Consider the following 7284-nt stretch of genomic DNA (forward strand, 5'->3'; position numbering starts at 1 on the left):
TACCACCATATTTACCATAACTACTATGTATGTAACCCACGGCAACATTGCAGAATGAATTATGTGTGGGTGGCATAGCTACTCCACTTTGCAATTTTATTTCTCTGAAAAAGCCTGCAAGTGTATAGTGCATGTATTTTCACATACATGACAGAACTAGCGTAACCATAATAATTAACATTATAGCCTAAAATACATTTTTATTCTACACTTACAAAACGGAATTAATATAATGAACAGAACAGGTAGGCTATAGTTTCCACAACCATAACTAGCCCCGGTGTTCAAGAAACAACAGAGAAATTGTAGCAACTCAGCAAGTGACAAAGTAGTTTATGTTCAGAGTCATTTTCTCAGGAAAGCGTATCTGTACAATACATACAAATGGAAGTGCTTAGCTTGCTGCATCACGGACATGTCTCAGTTACATGCATTACAGAAACATCTCATTGTTAACCAGCATAGCTGATTGGTGGATAGCTCTACTGTCCAGCCAGCACAGAGCTCTATCAAAAGACTCCCTAGTAATATTACCTTGTGTGATGTCCCCAGTTACCAGGGAATCAATATTGGTCAAGTAACCATTAATAATTAACCACACTTGCAGTGTCTGTTTCCTTTTATTGTCTGATGGCAGGCAGATAATATATACTCATTTAACTGGTTGAAGATCTGTAATGTACATTATTATACCTAAAGGTTTGGGTAAAAAAAGGCAATGTTTAAGGGTAGATTCAGAGACATGCACAATAAATAGGTTATGTTAAAACCTGTTTGCAACCTTCTTGTAGCTTTTTTTTGTGTTGCTTGAATGGTTCTGCTAAACAGATTTTCCCAGAGCAAAGCCCATCCCCAGAAATCCATTTCCTTCCACTGGGTTTCCAAGCTTGAGCTGCATCACCATAGACAAGTAACATGTAAGTTATTAGTAGCCTCAAAGCTGCTTAGCAGCGACATTCAAATGCCTAATCAGTAGGATTAGGAGTGGAGCATCTCCTGGTAGCCAGTACCAAGGGGAAGCAAATTCCACTATTGTTGTTATACTGACACTAAACTCAGGAATTCAATCTAAAAAATACATTCAAGTACCCTAACTATTAACACAAATGTAACTTATTTGTGTATCACTGGGCTGTAGATCCTCAAATTATGTTTGAATTGGTTCTGACACTGTCCTTCCTTCTGGAGGTCGGTTACTTTTGTTCCACATGATCCTTGTACAGTATATGTTGTTAAGTAGCCACTGCTCCAAGCTTGCTCCCCTGATGGACTATAATTTCAGTACAAATTAGTAAACAAAACGTGAGATTGTAGTCCATCACAGGAGTGAGCTTGGAGCAATGGCTTTACAACACACACAGGGACCATGGGGAACAAAAGTAGCCCCCCTCCAGAAGGAAGGACAGTGTCAGCACCAATTCAGAGATGATTTGAGGATCTACAGCCGAGTTATACACAAATAAGATACATTTTTGTTAATAGTTAAAGTTACTTGAATGTATTTTTAGGATTTATCCCGAGGTTAGCTTCACTTTAAAGGCTCATTCACATCAGACTCGTATGATTTTTCGATCTCCCTTTTATTATTTCTCTTGTCCTTACCCTCTTTTTATTTAGTTACATTGGCCTGCCATGTCTGCAGATGTTTTGGATCAAAAAGATATAGTGAAGTGTAAACAAGTAAAGATCACGATTCTAATATACGCTATACACCAGCAATCCGTTAAGATTTACTGTAAGCTGCATTCAGATATGCAAAGATGATGCGAGACACAACACTCCTGAACTCCTCAGCTAAATACATACTTGGAACAGTTATAGGAGAACAACTTTACCTACAAATGAATTCATAATCCTCTGCACCCAGCTTTGTGATTCAGACAATTCTGCCGACAGCACGACAAAGTCCATGACATCCAACTTCACCACAATTTGGTTAAGAACTCATCCCCAGCCTGTCGAATAATGTAGTATCTGAACAATGAGGTCAACTATCTGCTCTCTCTTCCTATCACCATGTTCCATTTTAGCCCATGTGCATGCAGCAGAGCATTACCAGCTACCAGTCCGCATTCTATAACTCAATTGCTATTTTTATATAAGTTTGGAATTTACCTTTGATAACAAGTTTAAATATTTGCATTTACTGGTATAAGACGGGCAAAATTGGCTTATGCGGCATTAATATGTAATAATAATATGCATCACATAAGAATATGGCCAATCAGAGCCTGTCTGATTTATACTTAGGCTTTTATACCTTGCGATCATCGGACGACACTTTTTGTCCGATGGTCGAACGATTTTCGTACGGCGGCCCAATCCTGCCCCGATTATCGCAAGGTTGGATCAGCGGTAATTAAAAGACAGCACGTGGATGAATTGCGGTAATCGACGTATTTTTGACTGCGCATGTGCAGTGTAAATCGTACGAATGTTGGCGTACGGAAACGCCACCAACCTTGTGAAAATTGTACGATCGACCAAAGTTTTCTAACCTGCTGGTTAGTCAAAAGTCGATCGATTGTACAGTATTACAATCTGCCCCCCGCGCCCGGTCGGCGCTTCCGTTTTTTTTTTTTCCCTGACCCCTCACCTTGATATGAACACTGGAGTAAATAAAACTGATGTATTCTGCATATAAAACTATGAGATTCAGGCTGTTATAGTGGAAGTCTAGGAATCTAAGAAAATACCCGATTGTATTGGACAAGGCAATTACTGTATATTTTTCTTATAAAGATTATTACTGTGCATTCCAAATTACTAGGGATGCACCGATACTGGAAAAACCGGAGTATGAGAGCTTCCTGATTAGCCGGGAAGCGTGTAATGACTCGCTGCCTGGCTTCCAGATCACCAGGTGACGAGGAAGCATGGATTCCGCTTTCTGGTCAATCAGCAAGCCGGGGGGCATGTAATGACTCGCCGCCTGCCTTCCCGATTGGCCAGCTTCCTGACCAATCAGGAAGGCGGGCGGCAAGTCATTACAGGGCGCCCAGCTTCCTTATTAGCCGGGAAGGCAGCTTCATGCTCTTTGGCGAGGATGGAGCATGGAGTCGGCTTCCTGATACCAGAAGTTCCGGTATCGGGATAGGCATTGGTATGGGTGAATCCCTGAAAATTACATAAAAAGAAACTCCAAACATAACCCATTAAACTGCCATTTCACATTCATTATCCTGAAATAAAGCAACAACAAAACCACAAATATGACAAAGTTTATTTAATAATTTACAGTAAATTTCAGAAGCTTAGCATCAGAAATATTTTCTTCAGCTGTCTGCTATGATGTCTTTAACATACAAACTGTCTGTGTACTACAAGGCAGCCATATGTCTTTACCTGAGAGAAAAGGGTCCAACAGGAATATGTCGGTGAAATCTGGACAAATACGTTCCAGCTGCTGTTACAGTATATGACATGTTGCTCATATCAACACAGGCTTTTATACAAAAGGTATGAGGATGTGAGCCTCTTAGCATTCTTGGATGAATCCAAGTATGTCCAACTTTTAAAATATACCTGTGCCTACAGAGATATAGGGCCTGCCATTGCTGCCCTTCTGAGAATACTAGGTGCCTGACTGTGTCTAGCTTCAATACTTTCTGAGTCCGTGACCTAGAACAGGCAGTTTTCAAAGTATGAAATCAGAACTTACTTGTTCTGGAAATACTGAAGACCCTGGATATGCATGACAGCTAGACAACTAAGATTCCAAGAATGAGAGGTCAGGGATGGCAGACTCCATATTCTTTCAATACAAGTTCCTCTTAGAAACTACAAGACTCAATATTACTGACAGACACAACATGATTTAGCATAGACTGCAACTCATCCGTGTCCTATGTACGAGTAGGATCTCACAAACTTTAACCCACTTTACTTCCTGAACATGCATAATGCTTAAAGACCAAAGCAATGTTTTTATTTTATCTATAAGCCTACTGATTCAACAATAACTGTCATTACAATCAAGTCAATAAAACATATGGAAATTAAAAAGCATATGCAAATATCCAACGAGTAAAAATAGCTCCTTTACTGAATACATACTGTATTAAAACCTTATGAGGAGCCCTAGCAGAGCCCCACACAATGTCCTATACATGTTTCAATGTATATCCTATTATACCAAAAATCCTTAATGATGCATGGTTTCAAATATGCTCCCTGGCATCTGCCTCTAATTTTTTTAGAACCCCCCCCCCCAAAAAAAAGGGGAATATTGCAGCTTATCAGTCCTTAGATCAGGATGCTGCATTAAATTGTTTTGTCTTTTTTTTTTACCTGGTGATGTTAAACACTTTAGTCACTTCTCTACTGTATTTATCAACTACTGTATCTATGCAAACATATCTGCCTTTGTTTAACTCCATTACATTGTGAATTCATTGGACTAGTAGTTTACACAATAAAGATTATGTTCTTAGTGCTTTTTTTTCACAGAAAGTCATAAGGGGTCTTTACTTGCTGAAAATGTTCTTGAAAAGTGAAAACTAAGGCGGCTACAATGTCTAAGTACCGATCAGCTGCTATATATTACATTTGTTTTAGGTACACCTCAATGTAGGACTGTCTTGCATTCAATCTTCCTGATTCACTAAACCTGTTTGCATGTGGAAAAAAAAATCCCTCAACTTTGAACACGCATTTGTTTCTTATTCAAGAGATCAATCAATATATTCCCAGATATTCACATCACACACCATCCTGGAGTTAACCTTGTTCACTGATATTGTAACCCCAAAAACGTGATTCAGTTGATGCTACATAAATCAAACTGTTTTTAGGGAATAAGGTGTGCTGGTGAAATATGTTGTTTTTAATTTAAGAGATCATTTGTGTGCACCAATATGAGCCAAAATTGTTTGAGTGAAAATGTTTTCCTATGTAAACTAGACTATGTGCACAGACTTTTTCATGGGTTGAAATGCCAGAAAGTGCACAAATTTAAGCAAACACAATGAAAGGGGGTATCTGACACTCCCAAAAGTAAGAGGAATTAATGTTATAATACAGGATTTATAAGCGGCAACAGTTTGTGAAGCGCTTTACAAAATAAAGGGCGATAGTACAGTTGCAATACAAGACAAGATGGTTAGGAGGCTCATGAGAGCTTACAATCTTAAAGGAAGGGGCAAGTAAAAACAAAGGACAAAAGTTGTGAGGGATGAGTTGATGGAGAATGTAATTTTAGTTGTTAGGTAGAGATGGAATAGGCTTGCCAGGAGAGATGATTTTTCAGGGATTGTCCAAATGCAGACAGGATGGGGTAAGCATATCCTGAGGATGGGAGAGGTTCTGGATAAATCCTGGAGGCAACCACAATGATCACAGTGATCACAATGTGATTACTAGTGATCACAATGTGATTACTTTTAATATTGAACACAGAAAAGGGAAGTGTACTGGAAGGACTAGAACCCTAAACTTCAGAAGGGCCAACTTTGATAAGCTGCGCAACTTAGTGGGGGAAATAAAAAGCAGTTAACGAGTAAGCGAGAAAGCAAGAAGTCACGAGGACGATTTGGGTGATATTATGAGACAAGGTTGGTGATGTAGCTCAGGAAAGAGTTGTGGATGGCTTTGTATGTTGCCGTTAGTATTCTGAATTTTTTTTGCTGGGCGAACAGAAGCTGCTGAAGGGATTGGCAGAGACGGGCAGTGGACAGAAAGCAGTTGATAAGGTGGCTGAGTCTGGCAGTAAAATTCATGATAGTGTGAAGGGGATACCCTTTTAGAGGTAGGCCAACCAAGGAGGAGTTGCAAAAGTTGAGGAAAGGAATAACAAGGAAGTAAAAAGCAGCCTGGTGGTGTCATTGGTTAAGAAGTGGTGAGTTTTGGAAATGTTAGGGAAGTGAAGGTGGCAAGATTATGGCAGTGACTGGATGTGGGGCCTGAAGGAGAGATCAGTGTTCAGGATTACATCTAGCACCCCGGCATTAGGGGAGGCAAGGATAGTTGTCCTATTTATCTCAATGGAACAGTTGGGGAAGGGGAAACATTACGATCTCAGTTCTGGAAAGGTTGAGTTTTAAGAAGTTGTGTGACATCCACACTGATATGTCAGTTAGTGGATCAGTAATGCATGAGGTATTTGCTGACCAATCATTAATGCAGCTTGACAAGTTGCCATGGTAAGCAGGGGTATCCTACATTACCTAATCAATTTAGGCACAATATTATAAAATCAAAGAACATTCAAATAACAATGACAGAAATAATCCAAAAGAAGTTTAAAACCTTTTCTAAAATGTTAAATTGAAATGCTTACCAAGTAAAGTCATAACATGTCCACGCTGCATGGCCAATATAGTTCCACTTGGAACATTTACACATATATTTAGAATAATACAGATACATTTTTATATAATAGTACCCATGTGTTGGAAACACAGACGAATGACCCAGACTCCTGACCGCTGAATCTCTTCCTAGAATTCCTAGGTTCTTCAGGCATAGCAGTGACGCCTTTCAAATAGTTTGATACAAATTTGCAAAAGTGAGTTGTAAGAATGAGTCTGTTATTTATTTGCTATACCCAGTTATAGTTTTGTCTTTTTATTGATAAAACCTTGACAGAGGAGAGGATAGATAAGATTAGAGCACTTTGCTAATCCATAGCAAAATACGAGCGCAGTATGCAGAAACAATGGTTCAACTTAGCTTGTAGCTACTCTTTAGCAACCTGTTAGAGGAACCTATATGGAGGCTGTCATCGCTGACCCTTCATAAAATGCCAATTGCCTGGGTACCATGCTGATCCAATGGCTTTTGGTACATTCTGAGGTACTGACCATAAACATTTTTTGAAGATTAGGCATTCTGACTATACCCTATCTAATCTTAATGCTTGTTTTGGGGAATCGGAAAGCATGAAAACCAGAGGCAGCTAATATTCTTCGAAGCAGGTTAGAAATTGTAGCTTCCACATTTCTCTCAGCACAGGTTTCCTTTATTTTATTGCTTTGTGAGTTCCTACTCACCAAGGCTCCATCTTCTCTATACTGTATTGCTTTACTATTTACTGTACTATCCACCAAGCAGCACAAATGCCATTTACTTGATCAAAAATCATAACAAGCAGTGTTCAATATTAGGAATGTTCTATTTGTGGAAACTACATAAATTTTATTAAGATATGGTGCAGAATTTTCAAAGAAATGTGTTGCTAGTCTTCATGTAAAGATGACTTATCAGCTAATGCATTTAATTTGGACCTGCAGAGACACTTGGGTGATTACGCTACTGTAAGAATCCTAACATCAGTATGGGATTTCC

The sequence above is a fragment of the Nanorana parkeri genome, unplaced genomic scaffold, assembly GCF_000935625.1.
Source record: "Nanorana parkeri isolate BGI_ZX_2015 unplaced genomic scaffold, ASM93562v1 scaffold1080, whole genome shotgun sequence".
In the NCBI taxonomy this organism is placed as follows: domain Eukaryota; kingdom Metazoa; phylum Chordata; class Amphibia; order Anura; family Dicroglossidae; genus Nanorana; species Nanorana parkeri.